At 38.7% G+C, this 20130-nt stretch overlaps 1 protein-coding gene across 9 annotated transcripts in view; it reads left to right on the top strand.

Annotated features, from left to right (window-relative positions):
- Positions 1–20130, top strand: part of ATP2B2 (ATPase plasma membrane Ca2+ transporting 2) — a 647176-nt gene that overhangs the window by 268554 nt on the left and 358492 nt on the right. Inside the window, exon 4 of one of the 9 annotated variants that reach the window (XM_031955103.1) lies at positions 4114–4338. The exons of the other annotated variants lie outside the window; for them this stretch is intronic. The gene's annotated coding sequence lies outside the window, so the exon portion shown is untranslated. The remainder of the gene's footprint in view (positions 1–4113; positions 4339–20130) is intronic. 9 annotated transcript variants of the gene reach the window in all.

Here is a 20130-nt window from a genome sequence, read left to right on the forward strand (position 1 = left end):
TAAATATAAGTGTTTCAAGAGAAAAGACCTTCTTGAATGAGGGGCATTTCAGCTGAGCCTTAAAGAGACCTGATAAGCTTTTTTAAAATGAATGGCTATGACAATTCATTTCCTGATATGTTGGATGCTAATTGCTGATTCCAGGGTATTCAAAGATTAATCTGTCTATTCTCAAAACCACATCTAAACATTAAAATCTGATTGACAATCATTGCTTTAAATCTGCCAACTTCTCAAGCAAATACACTCTGGGTCCTTAGTATACACAAGACCTTGTGCTGGGCACTGGGGACATCCAGAAAGAAGACCTGCCCTCAGGGAGCTCTCAATATAGTCTAACTGTTGGAGGCAAAACTCATACATGGACATTTCAAAAAACAGGACAGTTGAGGAAAGGACAGAATTAAGCTTTTTAATCAATCCTTAATAGATATTAGTCAAATACCTATTATGAGCCAAGCACTGGAGATATAAAGAAAAAAATGAAATGGTTAATGTTCCAAACAAGCTAATATTCTCCTGGGGAGTTGTGGAGGGAGAATGTATATATGAAATGTACACATATACATATGTACACATATACGTGTATAAAATAGCTACAAAATGAATCCAAGATAATGGGAAGGGAGAGAAATTGGTTGCTGAAGGTGGCAGGGGCATCATTAAAAAGCTTGTACCAGAAGTACTGCTTGAGTTGAGCTTTGGAGGAAGCTAGGACTTCTAAAGAGCAAAGATAAAAGGACAGAGGGGACCGCTGGGACAAAGGAGATGAAGCAGCCTTGTGTAAGGAATGACAGCAAAGCCATCTTGGTTCTTTCTTGTTTACTCAGAATGTAAGCTTCTCACAAAAAGAGATTGTTCATATTTGTCCAAGTCATGCTGCCCCATCCTCTCCATTTTACTTTTCAGTGTTTTCTTCTTTTTCTTTTTCTTTTTTTGGAATATGTCCTCCTTGAGAACAGGAATTATCTTGATGGCTCCTTGGTCTTCAGTATAGACCCTGCTATATAGCAGTGATCAATAAATCATCTGTCTATTTATCTATCTATATCTCTCTTTTTTCTGATTATCTATTATTTTTTCTATCACCATCAACCCATTCATTTAATCTATCTATCCATCTACCTTTCACTCTGTCTTTCTATTTTTCTGACTAACTTTCTGCTTATCATCCATCCATCCATCCATCCACCCATATAATCTCCCTATCCATCCATCTACCTTTAAATCTACATTTCTAATTCTTTGATTGTCAGTCTTTCTACCTACTTATCTTTCTCTATCCATCCATATAATCTATCTATCCATTCATTTTTCAGTCTATCTCTCCATCCAATCTATCTACATTTTCTTTTGTATTTTTATCACCTTGAACAGTGTCAGTTACATAATACCACAGCCAGAGACTGATTGATTATAGACTATCAAAGATGGAATAAATTTCAGAACATAAACTTTTAGAAAATTGGACCTTATAACTAAGAAAGTCAGCACTGGAATGAATTTTGAAGATGCCTTCTTGGGGTCATTTCTCATTTTGCAGATGAGAAAACTAAGCCTATAGGGGAAAAGTGGTTTGTATAAGGTGGCAGAGGACCAGTGACTCCAGAGCCACTGCCATGTTTCTTACAACACATGCACCAGAAAAGTAGAGAGTCACAAAGATTGTATAGCAGGGGAAGACTTCCCAGAGGAGATGAGACTTTTTTGGGAGAATTGGTAATATTCCATAGGTGAATGTTGTGACCAGAGGTATGAAGAGGTATTGCTTGTAGATAAGGGAACTGGAATGATGGAAAGAAGGGGGGCTTAATGCTAAATTGGGAGGATGAGGGAAAATCCACTGTTGGGGATATAGGGTTGATAACCAGAAAAATGCAGCAAAGTAGTATAGTGGTTAAGTAGCCAGGCCTGGAATCAGGGAGATCAGAGTTCAAATCTGGAATCGGGCATCTACTAGCTGTATGACACTGGGCAAGTCATTTCATCTCTATTCATTTGAATTTCTCCATATATAAAAAAATAGCACCTGCCTTCCCAAGGTGAAAAATCAAATGAGATAACAATTATAAAGTGCTAGCACAGTGTCTGGCACATAGTAATCACAACATAAATGTTAGTTATTGTTAATACTATTATTAACCCTCACAATCACATTCTGTCTTATGATATCACTTAGCTCTAATCTTCAATGTTAGAAAAATCTATGTTCTGGGATGCCTTTCAATCCCTTCTACCTCCATGCAATATGTACTCCTTAGAGTCTGATGATAGTTGACCCCTGTTTTACCAGAAACACACAGAAATCGGTGGAGCCTGCAAGCCTATTCTCTTATAAGTAGAGACTACTGTTGTATTTGATTAATAAGGTTGGCATAATTTCAACTTCTACTTTACTCTTGGGTGTTTTCACTGTCCCCTGTACCCTGGCAATGCAGGAGATAGTCTGATTGGTTTCTAGTTGCCAAACTTAGACCAACCCACTGTGGGACACAGAAGTCAATGAGGCCAGACAAAGGAAGACATTGACTTGAGATTTTTTCCCCACTTGTCTTTGGGCTGGGCTAGGCAGGTTTATCCATATACTGTATATAGCTGTGCCTTTGTCTACAAGAGATGATTTGAGACATGAGAAAATTCTCCTGTGGGAGAAAAAAAACACTGATCACAATTTATTTATCCAGAAGTAATTGATATGGTAACCTTTTCAATTTGGAATATACCTGAAAATCTAAAAAAGAGCTATGTCAGTTACTCAGAAGCCTTAAAATGTTTTATTGATAGATTTTGTTTTTCTACTGCCCATATTTCTTCCTGTGTCACTTACCTTTTCTCCTCTCTGAGAGCTAGAAGTTTTCTTTTTATGTTAAAGATGTCTGTGCTTTAGAAGTCATATTCCTTAGTCATTGGGGAGTACCTCAGGTTCTCATTCAGAATTAATTGATTCTTATTTTACATAGAAGTCTAATATTCATGGTTACCCTATTTCCTAGCCATAACAATTTAATAGCAGCATATTAGAAGGATGAGACCAGCTAAATCTTAACAGACAGTAGGAAAAAGTGATGGCAGTTGACAGTGAGAGAAGAATTAAACAAAATACAAAAAGAATTTAAAAAGAAAATAAAAAAATAAAAAACAGGAAATTTTAAAAAAGTAGACACAAGAATCCCCAAAATTTAATGTAGCAATAAGAGGGCCTTTAAGGTATTGCTATATTCTAGTGCAATCTGTTAATTGATGACTCCACTCCCTTCTTCCAGCCAAGTCAGTAAGAAAAGATCAAATTGAATTCAGAGCACTTTTTTTTTTAAAACAAGAAAGTAGGAAATGTACTTTAAAGTTTTGTTTTCATTCATGGGTCAAATACAAAAGTGATTTGGCTGTTAAAAAGTTCTGCTTCAATTATTTGGCGAATTCATCTGTGTGGAACAGTTCATTCTCTCATAATACAGATAAGTGAGGGATTATTGTACAGAAATTAGTGTGCTTAGCTTTTGTGTGGGTTGAGGAAGGGTGGAAGGGCACATTATGGGACAATGAGGACGAGTTATAAGACCATCAATAATTGGAAGATACCTTAGTGGCTGCTGATTCCAACCCCAGCATTTTATACAAGATGAATCTGAGGATGGTTTGCCCATGGTCACCCTCTTGTAAAGTGTCTGAAGTGGGATTTGAACCTTAGGCACAGGACAGGGTAGGAGAAATGTACTTCCTCTTTCTTTTCCTATTAGTCCTGAAAGGCTTCCTAGAGGAGATTCATTGTTGCTGTAACAAGGACCTTCCCTCCCCCATGGGTCCATCTAGGTACCTTCCTGGAGTCTCTCCAGTGACTGGTTCATGTGACCTGTTCCCATTTGACTTTTCCGTTCTCTGGGCCTGGCTGAGTTTATAAAATAAATCTGAATTCCTTTCCCCTGCTTTCATTGTTCATAGTGTACAGTCCTGAATTACAGTAAATCCTTAGAACAAAAGAAGTTCCAGGTAATGGAGGATGAAGTCATTTTGCTGATAGGATCAGAAACATTATTTGAACAGTAGCCCGGGTTAAATGAGAAGGAAATCGGGGGAACTGAGAATTACCCCATTGAGCCCTGTTGTCTTTGGCAGGGGCAAATGTTTTGCCAAGTTGTGAGTCTGGGACTTACGGTAGTCGCACTTGGCTGGCACTCGTCCTTCACCACGTTCCCCTCTCGGTGCTTCGGAACCAAAAGGAAGAAGTGGAGGAGTTCTTCTTGATCTGATCGCCTTGTCCAGAGTGGCCAAGAACTCAAGATCTATCCTTATCCAGAGAGAGACCCGGAGACTTGTGGCTGATGTCAGATGATTCTGGGTGTGAGTCTGGGGCTGTATCTTATTGAATGAAACAGAGTGCTGGGGAGCTTACTCCTAGATTTCCTTCTGGGGTATGAGTGTAGGGGTCAGGTGGTGGCTTGACCTGCAGAGGAGATGGGCTTGCAGTGAAATGTCCTTCACATTGGCATGTCAAATGGATTGTTGCGATCAGGGCATTGTGTTCATTGTCGTGTGTGAGGGACTGGGGAGAAATTTCTAACTCTACTTGTAGATAGATTCATGGGCAGTTTCACTTTGGAGAGAGCACTGAATGGCATTTCTTGGACAGTGGCCTTACTCAGTCATGCCCTTAAAAGGCTAGAGAAGAAACCACAGCAGTAGGGGTGAGGAGTGGGGGGAGCAGAATCCTACTGAGGTTCAGTCTGGATGTGAGCTCTTAGACCTGTTTTGGTTTCCAAATCTCAGAATGATAAACTGGGAAGGGACTTTAATGATCTCTTGTCCAACTCCCACATGTTATAGATAAGGAAGCTGAGATTCATAGAGAAGAGATTTATCCAATGTCACACAATGACTTATTGTCCCAGATTTGAAGTAGGAGGATCTGATTTCGAATCCTAGTCTTATCATGCATTGTTTATTTCTTCATGGGAAAAATGAAGAGGTCGATGATTTCTCTAGTCCTTTTTGTCTCTTAATCTATTCTCTTATGATTTCAGATCTCTTGACTAGTGCCGGTTTACTGTTTGTCACATAATAGACTCTTAATAAATGTAGCTTAATTGATCGACTGATATTGCATTGAATGCTACTTAAACTAGAGGCATCCACTGTCTCATTGGCCTTGAAACAATGTCTCTCAGTGAGTTTGTTCCTTCTGGTGATTGAAGTGAAGGAAGGCAAAAAATAAAACTCAATATTTGCTGCTTGGACTTTTCTTTCATAATTATTTCATTTAATTCAGTTATCCAAGACACTGGATAAAGCACCAGAGACTGGTTAGAGAACCTCTGACATTTACTAGTTATATGGCCATGGACAAGTCCCTTAATCCTAGATATCCAAATCACACAATAGACAGAGTGATGGATGTGGAGTCTGGAAAATTTGAGTTCAAATCCAGCCTCAAATATTTACTAGCTGTATGATCCTGGACAAATCACTTTACCTCTGTCTACCTCAGTTTCCTCATTGGTATGATGAAATAATATTTGTAAAATGCTTTGCAAATATTTTAAAATAGTGTTTTATGTTTCCAATTACAGTAAAGATAGTTTTCAACAATCATTTTTGTAAGAATTTGAGTTCCGTTTTTTTCTTCCTCCCTTACCTTCTCCTCCCCAAAACAGCAAGCGATCTGATATAGGTTATACATGTACAATCATTTTAAACATATTTCCACCCTAGTCATGAAAGAAAAATCAGAACAAAGGGAAAAACCATGACAAAGAAAAAGCAAACAAAAAAGGTGAAAATAGTATGCTTCTATCTTCATTCAGTCTCCATAGTTCTTTCTTTGGATGCAGATCACATAATCCATCCCAAGTCTTGGATCACTGTATTGCTAAGAAGATCTAAGTCTATCATGGTTGATCTTCACTAATCTTGTTGTTGTTGTGTACAATATTCTCCTGATTCTGATTATTTTACTCAGCATCAGTTCATGCAAGTCTCTCCAGACCTTTCTGAAATCATCCTGCTCATCATTTCTTACAGAACAATAATGTTCCCTTAAATTCATATACTATAACTTGTTCAGATATTTCCCAACTGATGGGCATCCACTCAGTTTGTGGTTCCTTGCCATCACACAAAAAAACCTGCTACAAACATTTTTGTACATGTGGCTCTTTCCCCTCTTTTATGATCTCTTTGAGATTATACTAGTGATGCTGCTGGATCAAAGAGTATGCACAGTTTGACAGCTCTTTGGAGATAATTCCAACTTGTTCTCAATAATGGCCAGATCAGTTCACAACTCCACCAACAATTGTTTTGCAAATCTAAAAGCATTATGTAAATGTTAGCTAGTGTTATTAATAACTTCTTTGTGCCTTAGTTTCCTCGCATGTAAGATGGGAGCTAATCAGAGCTGCAGGGTTATTACAGTTTTGCCTCAGAAGAGGTTCAAGAAGATAATGCGTGGGAAAGGCTTTGCCAGTGGAATGGTTGTGAGTCAGTGTCTGTTTTAATTGAAATTATATTTAGGGCAGACCAGTAAGTTCCATGGTGCTCTTTAATCACAAGCTACTTAGCTGTGGCCTGAGGCTCCCTTGACCCTCTTGCTCTTCTACTGGGTAGGTGTCTTTTTCTTCAAGGTCTGCTTATGGGAATTATGGATGCAATTGTTTTGGATAGTTGGTTTTAAACTGCAGAAATTGGTGTTCAGGAAAGAGTGTCTTGCCTGGTGATTTAATGTCTGAATTCTCCTCAGCTCATCAGAACACAGACTTTTTTTTTGGTCCAGGTGAGGGAGGGTGACTTTTTTTTCTTCACCTATCTGATTTTGTGACCATTCAATTCTCCTAAGGGCTTGTGGTTAAGGGACTACGTTTGATTCTTAGGATCTTTGCCTTTTTACTTGGGGAGGAAGATTGAGCACAATGCAAGGCTTTGGGGATGTAGATTCCCCAAGAAAATATAGGCCTTAGAGACAACAATGGGTAGTGGAAAGAATACTCCTGCATGTGAGAGCTCTGCTTTTGAATCCTACCATCCATACTTATTAGCTATCTGGCCATGGGCAATCACTTAACCTCTCAGAGCCTCAGTTTGCTTAGCTGTAAAATTGGAATGATTGCAGCACCCACTTCACAATGCTTTTATGAAAGTCATGAGCCACGGTATCTAAAAGAGGCTGCATGGAATAATTGGCTAAGAGTTAGGAAGTCCTGGGTTCAAAACCTTGCTTCCAACATCGATTATCTGTGTCAAGTAATCTCTCTGAGCTTCATTTTCCTCATATGTAAAATAAAGAGATTGTACTAATGGCTTCTTAGGTCTCTTTTACCTTTAAATCTTTGGTCTTACGTAGTCCCCTACCAAAAAAAATGTAGCACTTTTAATGTTTGAAAAATACTTTTCATGTATTATCTTATTTAATCTTCTCAACAGCCCTCTAAAGGATGAACTATTATTGTTCTTATTTTATAGATAGGGAAACTGAGTAGTTAGATGACTTTTCCAAGGTCACACAGGGATTAAGCATCTGAGACAGAGTTTGATTTCAGGTCTGAGTCCTTTAACACTTTAACTATTTATTTGGGTTATTTATTTGACCCTCAGTTTACCTGTCTGTAATATAGGGATGATGATAGCACCCACCTCATAGGGGAGTTGTGACGTTCAAATGAGTTTTGGTATCTAAAGAAGGCCATTGGGAATAGTAAGTAGAGAGTTGAAGTCAGGAAGGTCTGACTTCAAATCCCTGCTTATGTGATGGCAGGTATGTTTTTTAATTTCTCTAAGATTGTTTCCTCCCCTGTAAGGAACAGGGGCTGCACTAAATGCTATATCATTGTCAGCTATTATAAACTTTCTGATGGCCAGCATGGTTTCATTTTTGTGTCTATATTCTCAGCCTTTCACTGAGTTCCTGGCATATATTAGGTATTTAATAACTATTTGTTTGCTTAATTATTATTTAATTCTAAAAATGACTAGATGACAATGCTTTACACAGCTCTAGCAGTTAAATAGAATATCCTGATTCCCATCTTACAGATGAAGAAGGAGAACCTGAATGTTGAAGTCATTTGTTATTGGTCATACAGTTATTAAATGGCACTGAACCTGTTTTCAAATCACTGAACAAACGTTTGAGGGAGGAGAAACAGAGAAAAACCTCTTCATCTAGTACTGTTCCTGAACTCAGAGAAAAAGAAATGGACTTATCTTGGTTCCTTTGTGATTAGCAGAGTCCATCTTCTGAGTGTGCCCAATGAGAGCAGTTAGATCATAGGATGCTGCATTGGGAATTAGAGGACCTGGGTTCAAATTCAAACTGTGTACTTTAATAACTGGAACTCTGGTAAATTCAGTTAACTTCTTCACTCTGCATTTTTCTCATCTATAAAATACGGAGATGGGAGAAAAATGACTTCTAAGGTCACTTTCAGCTGAAAAATCTATGCTCCTCTAAATCCTTCTCCCCCCACCTCTAATTCTATGATCCTTATAATTAACAGCCAGATGGATCTGGAAGAGGAGGCATATTATCACTTCACAGAAACAGTTCTGTTCAACTGGCTTGAGAATTGGGGAGATTTATGGCAGGAACTCTCTCTCTTTCTTTTTCTCTCTCAGAAGGAAGGGAACTTAGATCCCTTGAGACTCATGCCTAGAATTCAATACACTGCTTTCTTTTCCCATCATCTTGGAGCCAACCTTGCCTTTTGTTTCAATAACCTGCTGTCAGAGATTATGTATAAATAGATTTGTATCCATAATTCCTCCCAGGGGAGGGATTATCCCTAGTATTTGTATAATTCCATTCTCTTCCCACCCCCATGTTTTTCTCAGGAATTTTGCTGACAATAGCTGACATTTAAGATACATTGAGGCATGCTGAATGGAAAGTTGGCTGTGGAGTAGGATTCAAGTTCTTCCTCTGATTCTTACTGCCTATAACTAGACCTTTCAGTGACCCTAGAAACTCCCTCTGCGTTGCAGAGAAAGCTGTCATCTTAATTATTATAGAGAATGCCTTACCTTATACAGATGAAATCACAGATCTGGGGGAATAAAATAAATTAGTGCCATTTATATGGGGTATTCCCAAAGGCTTAGGGCACTTTTGAGCTCATTAAAGCTTAAAACTACCTTAAGAAATTTGGGACAGCCAGTATAGTGCTTTAAAGTTTGTGAAATATTTTATGGAAACTATTTCATTTGAGCAAGTACCTTCCTGAGGCAGGTACCTCAAATATTATTATTCTTATTTTTCAGATGTGTAAAGTGACTTCTCAGGATCATCTAACTACTGTCAGAATGGGGATCTGAATTGATATCTTTCTGATTCCAAACCTGGTAGCTCTCTATCTACTATTAAAAACTTCTTAAACTTTGCCCATTTACAAATGGAATTGCAAAAAGGATTCCTATCCCCTTTTGTCCAAGAAATTTTTACATGACCCCAAGTATATTGGTATATAAAATAGACATACCAATGAAACATTTACTGATAATAAATCAAAATTTTGCAATCCCCACATTCAGTTATGAGACTGCATATGAGGCTGTGAACCACAGTTTAAGAAACTTTGCACTATGCCATATTCTTCCTTTCCAGTCTGCATCTGGTGGTATTGTTCCTACTAGGAATCCTGTCTTTTGATAATATGTAATATGATAATATGTAACTGAGAATATGTCACTTTATTGCATGTATTGCTCTGATCATGTAGTAACTACATTTTCCTCCAGAGGAATCCTCTGAAGGTTGGACGCACTGGAAACAGTGGGTTCAGTCTTCCTGCTCCAAATCAGATTGAATTCCTCTTGGAGGCCTCTTTCTTTTAGGATAATAGTTAATGCAGAAAGGGAAGTTTGAGGGGGACTTGAAGGAGATCTAGTGGTTTTTGCAAAATCTGTTTCATAACCTTACTTGTATTCCCATAATCATTTGGCTTTGGCTCTTATAAGTTGGAAGTATATGATATGAGAGAGAGCCCCAGGGGCCATTTAGTCTGACCCCTGCTTTTTCAAAGAAGAGTTTGAGGTAGGTGGGATTTTTGCCCAAGGTGTTTCTGTCTCTCTCTGTCTCTGTTTGTCTGTTGTCTATTCCTCTCTCTCTTACACACACACACACACACACACAAACACACACATGCACACACACAAACATATATACACACATAGTTATTGACAGTAAAGTCAAGACTAGAATCTGGATCTCCTACTCTGCTATTCAGGGTCTATTCTCTTTACCAAGCTTCCTCCTTTCCTGTCTCCATGTGATGTGTTGGTGCACAAGCCCCACATCTCTGCAAATGAATATGCAACCTCAGTGCATGTCTTTATGGTTCACTCCCTGCTGCAGATATACATTCTTTCTCTGATGTCTATTTTCTAGAGAAGCCCTGTCATCTTCCCCTGTCAAGATCTTGTTGTTTTTGCTCATTGGGCTCCTTATTCAAACACTTCCCTGTCATTCACTGGGGTGTTGATTAGAAACCAGTTTTCCCACTGTACTTGGTGCTCATGGGCCAAGGACTTTCAGTATTTCTTGATCTCCACCCCTCATCTCCCTCCCAGCCTTTCTGCTGCCTTATCTTTTCTTTCCATTGGCAAACTTGCCTTCCTGACCTTGCCCATTTGTATATCTTCCAGAATGGGGGACAAGGAGAATACTCGGGCAAGACCCAGTGATTAACTGGCAAGTCTGGCCAAGATGTGATTGGGGAAGTGCCTTGGGAGGCAGCATGAGGTCATGGCAAGGACACTGAGGCTGGGCATCTGAGAGACCTGGGGTCCAGTTCTTGAATGTTTATTACCCCGCTGTGTGCCTTCAGACAATTCACTTTGGGTCTCAGATCCTTGCTTCTATAATTGGCCTTAATGGTCTACAAGTAGCCTTCTTAGGTCTAGGTAATATAAGACCAGTATATGACAAAGGCCTAGATTACTCAAACTGGTAGGAGTTCCTGAGAAGGAAAGTGAATTAATTGGTAGCTTTTGACCTTCCAGTAATTTGGAAGTTATTCTTTTCCAAGTTTATAACTTGGCCAGTCTTTGAAATTGGACTTTTTTCTTATAGAACTACCCTTTGATCAGCCTGTCTGTTTATAGTTGAAGTTAAGCTAATTTCTTTCAACCTTCAAGACTTTTCAGTTACTAAAAGGCAATTTCTCCTTTTTCATAGCTTTGATTTTACCCAAGTTGTTGTTTTCTTCACTCCTGCCTTCTCAAATTTGAGCTTTGTGAGGTGAACACACACACACACACACACACACACACACAGCCAAATAGATGCAAGGAGGGTATGTGTAGAGAGGACCTCTTTCAACTCCTGCTACCTAGACAATGGGATGGAAATATATATTTGTGCTTTGGAAGCTGGTTTTAGAAAGTAAATTTTGACAATAATATGAGACTAGGTTATCTCTGTCCTCAGAATTTATCATTTGTGTTTACTATATTAGTTCCCTCAGAAAAAGCAACTGAATTTCCCTTTAGAGCCATGATAACTATAGTAATTATAATAATTATTATGTAATATATGTTATATAATAATAATAATAATAATAATGTCATAGGTTTTCATGAGTTAGTGGATAGAAAGCTAGCCTTGAAGATGAGAAGACCTGATTTTGGGTTCTGCCTGTGAAATATTAGATGCAGGTCTATAGACATTAATTAAAGGGAAGGTATGTAATGCAGTGGATAGAGGGTCAGGCCTGAAATCAGGAAGACCCATCCTGAGTTAGATTTGGCTTCAGGCACTTACAAAGTCATTGTGTGACTCTGGGCAAGTCACTTAACCCTGTTTGCTTCAGTTTCCTCATCTGTAATATGAGTTGGAGAAGGAAAGGGTAAACCATTCCAGTATCAGTCACAAAGAGTTAGTTAGACATGGCTGAACAACAGAAGACATAACCTTTCAGGGGCCCCAAACATCACTCTGAGATTTACTAAGCATTTACTCATCTGTGGAGGAGTTCCCTCCACTGATGAAATAAGAGATGTAGACCTTCACTGCTGCCTCCATCTAATCTCCTTTCCTAATCACAGGGCATCTCATTAGCTACTTTATCCAGATGGGACTTTAGCTGAGGCTTGAAGAAAAAGTGTCAGGTGCTCAGAGATAGATGAGGAAGGAGAATGCTCAGTGAGCCTTTCAATTGGTTTCTTCCTGCTCAGAACCTAGCATTTAGGTAGAGAGAGAAACCCTGCTTTGAATCCATGATCGTAGGGCCAAATGCTGGGGTTTGCTCCCTGGAAAGGTTATTTTCAATGCCTTTTTTGCTGGATGGTTTCCAAATGAAAACTCCCAATTCCGGAGAACAAAGCAGACTGAACTAGAATGCCAGAGCAGGAAAAAACTTTGAATTTTGAATCTAAGTCCCTCATTTTCTATCTGAGGAAGCTGGTACCCATAGAATTTGGATAACTTGACCAAAATCACATCAGTTGTAAATAGCAGAGTTGAGATCAAACCCTGGTGTTCTGATGTTAAATTTTACCCTCATTTCTCATTGCACTTTGAATCTCTCATTTCCATCTTTGTCATATTCTGTCTTATGTAAATTCAATTCCACTCAACAAACTTACTGTATTAATATTTAGATACTTATGCTCCCTGATTCAGATTCCCAGGTTCTAGCACAGAGTAGGTGCTAGATACTGGATACATTGTACACCTATAAGATATATTGTAGGTGCTATGGATTGAATTGAAGCAAATATACTCTTTTGGATGTGACTGCTTAGTACAAGCAAAAGATTTTGAATTCTGATCTTCTGGCTTACCGCCAGCATTCTCCCTCCTCATCTATCTTTGAGCTCCTGATGCTTTTTCTTTAAATCTCAGCTAAAGTCCCATCTGGATAAATCTTGGACAAATCATATAAACTTTCTTGCCTTCAATTTCCTCATTTGTGAAAAGAGGCCATGTTGGACTAGGTGGTCTCTGAGGTCCCTTTCAGCCCTAGGTCCTGTATCTTCTAGGATGCTGCCTTCATTAGCTGTTTGGAAAAGTGAAAGCAGGCTTCTAGACATGTGTTTGACTTTGCCATCAAAGCAAAACTTCCCTTGCATTGGGATTGACAGCTCAGTACATTGAAAAAGGGGCACCTGATTCTAGAGGTCAGAAAGATCCTAGTCTGTTGAATAATTGTCTCTGCTAGTGGAATGAGTGTCATGGGCTTTCCTGGAGCCTGGGGAGGAGGCAGATGTCAAAAGGAAAGGAGACTCATTACTTTGTGGCAGCAGAGGCAGGGATGGCCTCCTGGGTAAGTCTCTGTGTTAATAGGAATCATCTTCTACATAAAGCTTTTCCTGTTTGCTCCAGCTTCTAGTGTGCTCTCCTTCCCCTCTTCCAAATTTATTTTCCATAGACTTTGTGTACATTTATTTATGTACCTGTTGTATTTTCCAATGGATGATGAGTTCCTTGAGGGTAGGGCTGTTTCATTTTTATATGTTGGGCCCCAGAATTTGATAATAGTAGGATTTTGATTAAATATATATGTTGAGCTGTAATTCTCTAGTCAGTTACCATGTCTCATAAATTCTACCTATATCACATCACATATATCCCTTATCCTCCCAATAAAGCTACCATCATCTTTCCTTTAGACTATTGCAACTGCCTCCTCATTTGATGTGCAATGTCCATTCTATCCTCAACACAGCCACCAAGATAATCTTGCTAAAGACACCTCTGATTGTGTAATTGCGTCTTTTGCTAAACGTCGCTTCAGGCTTCCTATTTATTGCCTCTAGGATAAAATATAAGTTTCTCAGATTGGCATTTAAAGCCCTTGACTCTCTGGCTCTTTCCAGATTTATTTAACAAAGTATAAATTGCAGCAAAAAAGTTAGATATAATTTCCTAAATCCAGTATACTATCTCTGAGCCTTTGAATGGGGTTTTCCCCAGTCTCATCTCTTGAGAGTCTAAACTTCTCTTAAGATCCACTCTATATGTAGTTTCTTATGGGAAACCTTTCTAATCCCTGAGATTCTGAGTTTTCTCTCCCTCTTCAAATGATCTAGTATATACTTATCATTTTTTTATATCCTGTATCACTGCAGTAGATTAAACTCCTTGAAGGGAGGGGCTGATTTTTGTTTTATCTTTGTGTCCTTTGCTTATAGCGTAGTGTCTCTTACACCACTGAAGTTTAATAAGTGTTTATTGAAGTGCTTTTGAAGAACTTTAGCTATTCCTAAAGCAGAAGAATCCCAGCCTTCCTCAGTAATAGTTAGGATGCTCCAGCATAACTTTGGCTTCCCTGGATTGGGATGAGGAGATGTCACCTTGGAGGAGATACCAGTATAACATATGGCAATGATACTGGCCATCCTAATGAATAATGACGTGTAACCCTATTAACTTTATACCTGAGGCAAAACTATAAAATTTCACCTTCCTTCCCACCCCCAATCCTAACAGCATGGTATGCTGTATATTTGCCCCATAGTTTTGTGTGCCCAAGGCATATGCCTCAGTTGCATTAGCCTAGTTTGGGCCCGAGTAGACATACTGAAATGGAACAAATTCAGGAAATTTCTTGTTAAACTCTCTTTTTTTTTTTGCTCAATGTACTGATAACAGTTGACTATAACATGTGCATTTGTGTTTGTACATGTGTATGATTAAAGCATTTAATATGAATATTACTTTTATGGAACTGTGCTATATAACAACCTTATCTAATTAAAAAAATAGATACTTTTTGTTTTTTACTTTACAATTATTTGGGATAATACTCCTATCTGCCTTGAGCCTTTCATTGTTAAAAAGAAAAAAAAATAAGTCTGACCAGTTGGCACATGGTCATTATCAGACTGTGTGCATCAGTCCATACTTCTAGTCCCCCATCTCTCTACTGAAAGGAGGGTAGTATGTTTTGTCATATATTCTCCAATATATAATAATTGATCATTATAATTATTGAGAATTTTGATTTCCTCTTAGTGATTAAAGCAACAACAGCATTAACAAAAACATTCTTGTCGTTATTTGCTATAATATTCTCTTGGTTCAGCTTGATTCTCTCCTAGCTCATAAACGTCTTCCCAACTTCTCTGAATTTTTCATGTTTGTTGTTATGGCACAGTAATATTCCATTAGATTCATATATTACAACTTGTAGCAAGCTCATCTACCTAGTTTGGTCAAGAACTAGGAAATATGCATTAAAAAGTTCCCCTGGGTGACTAGTACCTTAGCATTTGAGATTAGTTACCGCATTCTCTCCATATACTCTCTATCTTCTAATTGCCTGCTGATTTATATGTTGTATCTCCCCATTACACTATAAGCTCCTTTATTTAAAATGAATTAAAATTTAAAAATGTAAAATTTTTCTTTGACTCTCCAGTACTTAGAACTTGAGCCTGATACATAGTAAGCTTTTCATAAATGCTAACTGATTGATTAATGGTGTTATAAAGTTCCTTCCCCCAAATCCCCATTCTCTAAAGTTCATTTGTTTTACTCTTTGGAGAGCCCTATAAACCCCCTTCCTGGACTTAATTACTCATACTTTAAAACGAATTGTATTAAATCTGGTTGTCTGTTTTCCTAGCTCACCAGAGATTAGAAATAACAAATGAGAAGGGATATTACAGAAAAAGACAATGAGAAATGTTGCACCCTATGGCATAAAGATATAACCATTTACCAAGAAGAGTAAAACTATTAAAAACAGGTCCCAGAACTTAAAAAGCACATGGGAAGTGGGACATTCAGTGTAGAACAATCAGCTTTCTCTACCCTAGTAGGACTTGAGAACATCTCTATGTTTCTTTTTGCTTGTACCCTGAGAGTTATTGCTTTGAGGAGAATTTTCCTTAAGGAGAGATAAGCGGAGAATTGTGTTGCTGAGGTCACAGCCACAAAGAAACATAGTTCTCAGGTAGAGAATCATAGTATTGATAAGATAGCAAGATCATAGTAGAAAGAGAACAGAGAGCCTTACTTTGAATCTGAGCTCTTCTAAGATTTGGATGTTCCCTGGTTTCTTCATGTCCTGTTTCTCCTTTTGATCTTGAGCCATGGGTCCCTCACTGAGTACAATTAAAAAAAAAATCTATCCAGACTGACTAAGACCTTCATTGAACTGCTCTTTGACCACCTTGCATCCCCTGTACTTCCTATGCCCTTCCTATTTCCTGCCCTCCTCCCCGACTTTCCACTTCAAGGTCTGGGAACATTAATGAAATCAACAGAATACATTCTTCCAGGAAAAGACATGTTGATCAGTTAGTTACTCAGTGGTTTCATTCACCATTTTTCTGACTTCCCTGCCCCCTTCCCAGTTACCACACCCCTATGTAGGTTGTTTTCTCATTTTAGAGTTTGAATTCCTTAAGATCAGGGACCATAATGCCTCATGTATTTCTCTTTGTCCTTCTTACAATCCCTGGTACATAATAAACACATGATCAACTTCCATTCATTCATTCATTTGTTCATACATTCTGCTTCCTGACTACGTGACCTCAGGTAAACCTCTTGTCTTGTCTAAACCTCAGTTTACTCTTTTGTGAAAAGAATCAATTGGGCTGAATGACTCTGAGTTCCCTTCCAGCTTGATCATTTGATTCTATAAAATAGCTAAAGAAATTGCTCCTCTTTTGGGGGCAAAGACAACCAGAAACCAAATAATTTGATTGTCACCTTCTGGTACTACCCAATTACTTTATTGCCCTTATACAATCCTTATAAGTGGCTTGGAATAGTCTATGAGAATTTATTATATGAATTTAATACCATGTAAAATCAGACTTAATAGATTATACTATATCAATAATGTAGACAGCAGAAAAAAAAGTAGACAGCTGGTAAGGTTTGATTGGATAGCAAGTAAAATTTTGTGGTGGGGATATTTTAACTCTGCCATCTCAAATTCACTATTTAGGCTGCCTTGAAGCCCCACTAAGTCATGTTACTTAACACTGAATCCCTTCCTTTAGATATAATCAAATGAACTTTAACAATAAGGCTTCGTGAAAACAAACTCTGGTTTAAAGAACTGTGTGATTCTTCATTAACAGAATCTAAAAAATAGCTTCTATTTTAAAACTTTTTTTTCTTCTAAAAAACTTACAGTTTATTCAGAACTATTGGCAACTTGCCAGTGATATCAAACCCTTAGTTCTGATTCTGAGGAGTGTGGTAAAGACAATGTTGGACAGAGAGGTTAGAGAGCTATGCTCTAGTCCTGGCCTGGCTGCTAACTTTGGGATGTAATGTGTCATTCTGGAAAACATATTAGATTTGGAATCAAAGCTTGCTTTGGATCTTGGCTCTGTGACTTAGGGATTTGAATGAGTCACCTTTCTGAGCCCCAGAGATTTCCTTATTTGCAACAGAGGGTGTTGTGACTAGATTTCTAAGGCAGTTCAGTCCAGCTCTAAATGTTATGAATTCCCTGATCCCTATAAAATAATGTCTGCTTTTCCCTTGGTTTCCTCCTTTGGAAAATAAGGCAGTTGAGCTCAAGGACCTAAAAGTCCCTTTCAGCTCCCTGCCTCTGGTTATATGCTTCACTAGGTGCACCAAACATGTCTCTTGTTAGTTTCTGACACAGACAGGCCATTTTTCCTCTGAGGGCCTGAAGCATTGGAACAACTGAGCTAATTCAGCACCTCAGTAAATCATTGTAAATTATTGTTAATTAAGCTAGGGTTGCCATCCATTTTCTTGGAAAACATCACCCAGGTTACTTTATCTTCCACTGATATCTCCACATATTTCAGGGTCTAGGAATCTATTTTCATTGGGTTTCTCAGATTCTTTTATAAAAAATCTTATTGCTGTTTTTAGTAGCGAGATGGGGAGGGCTTTGTAAGGTAGGTCAGGTTGGTATCATAGGATTTGGAGCTGGAAGGGACCTTAGAAATCATTTCACCTAGCCTTCTTATTTTAAAAAGGGGGAAACGGAGATTCAGACAGGCAACAGTCATTTGCCCAAAGATACACAATAAGGAACTAAGGTGTGATTTGACCTGTAGACTTGAGAATCCTAATCTTTTGCTTTTCCTAGTATGGTGCATAATAGTTTCTTGGGAGAGGGAGTGGGCTAGGGTTCTCAGGGATGTCTTCCTGGGAAGATGGTACTTGACCCAAGCCTCGAAGGCTAGGCAGGAGAGGAGGAGAGTAGCATTTCAGGCAGCAGGAATGGCATGAACAAAGGCCTGGAGACGCAAATGAATGTGATGTGGCTGACCTATAGGTTGGCTCTCCTGGGTAGAGGCAGGCACCATGGGGTAGATAGCAGACTCCCACAAATCTGTCCCAAAGTGCAGTGTTGTCCTGGAGAGTGGGCAGCTATCCTTGTGGTGTGATTGAAAGAGGCCATTAGAATTTGTATTCTCTTTATAACTTTTCTATTGCCTGGTCCTTTTGGATCACAAATATCCCTGTAATGCTTTATTCAGCATCTGCTAATATCTTATGTAAAATTGGTTTATAACCAAGAGATAGCAAGTCTCCGAGGAGGGATAACAGACTGATGGATATAGAGGAGCAAATAGGATGGAAAGAAGTAGAAGGATACCCTCTTAAGGAAGAACAGGGGGGAAATCTCCCAGTGGTACTAGTAATTGACAATTTTCCTATAGACTACGCTCATGCTTTTGAGTGGGAGTCATTTCATTCTTTTTACTTGTATTTCCAGTACTTAGCATAGTGCCTGATGTTTAGTAAATGCTGATTGCTTGATTGATACTAAGGATCATAGGCTTGGCAGCTTCAGGCACCTTAGAGATGACTTAGTCTAACCCCTAACTTATTCATTCTATAGATGAGGAAGGCCCAGAAAAGGAAGTGACCTGCTGAAGGTCACACAGTGATGGAGTGTTAAAATCAGAATCCTAACCTATTTCTTTTGCCCCCAAATTCGCTCCTTTTGGGTTGATTGTCTATGAGGCAGAGAACATTGGGTTTCTCTTGGTTACCAGTAGAGGTCCTGTGAACATTGGTGGACACAGCTGGGTTTGTTTTATCTGGTCTTCACTGGCTCTGGAGCCCAGGGACTTCTCAGCTGAGGACATGTGGGTGAAGAAGCCAACGTGTTATTGTGATTTCTTCGGTAAGGGCCCAGGGCCAATGTGATATCCCTTCGCGGGAGGGATTACAGGAAATCTTCCTCTCTCTTTGCCCTCATTGTCTATTGTTTCCTCAATTTATCATCTTTTTCAGAGTAGAAAGAGTCCTCCTTTATTGGCCCTGACTGGGACTCTTCCTCCTGCTCCTCATTTTTCTGTGCCTTAGATGTAGGAGGAAGTAGTGAGCTTCCTGAAACTACAGAGCCTGCATTGATACCAGGCAGGAGTGAGGAGTAGAGGACAGCATCTTATTGGAGGATGGATTATATGCTTTCTGAGGTCCTTTTCACTTTCTAAGAGCTGTGATTCTGTGATCTTTTCCCTTCCTGCTGCTATAGGAGTCTTCCTACAGGCTTCATCCTGAGTCATTGGCTGTCATGGCTGAAGCTTCCTTCCCAGGCTCTCCATCAACACCTTCACTTTCTGCCATCTGAAATGCTAGTTTTCTTCTTTCCCCAGTCTGTTGTGCACATCCATCCATATCAGCGCTCTTTGTCCAAAAGTACTAATTTACTCTACTCATCCTCCCATTGTGCCCTCTGAAATTTCAGTTCTTTTATTATTTTACTGCTCTTCATATAAGACCTTTATTCCCCCTTCTGTCCTGAAATTATTGTGTATTGCATTTTCAGCTTATGTATTGTTTGCCCTCAATTGAGAGTTAACTCCCCAAGGGCAGGGACTACTTTTGACTACTTTTGACTATCCCTAATCCTTAGCTCAATGTCTGGCCCATAGTATCATCTAGAAGATATTTAAAAGCTTTTGGGGTTAAGCTGAATTGAATTCATGATCCTTAGCAATTCATTCATAATAAATAATGCACTAAAAATTCACAATTTCTAGAGCACTTTAAGATTTATCAATAATGACAATAACCGATAATAAATAACTGATTAATAATAGCAATATCAGCACTTCAAAATCTACAAAATAGTTTTGTACATTAGTTTAATTTGAGCCTCACAATGACTCTATGAGATGTGTTACAGATATTATCACTCCCATTTTATAGATGAGAAAAACTGAGGCTCAGAGATAGTAAACAAC

Source organism: Sarcophilus harrisii, chromosome 1, assembly GCF_902635505.1.
Source record: "Sarcophilus harrisii chromosome 1, mSarHar1.11, whole genome shotgun sequence".
Lineage (NCBI taxonomy): Eukaryota > Metazoa > Chordata > Mammalia > Dasyuromorphia > Dasyuridae > Sarcophilus > Sarcophilus harrisii.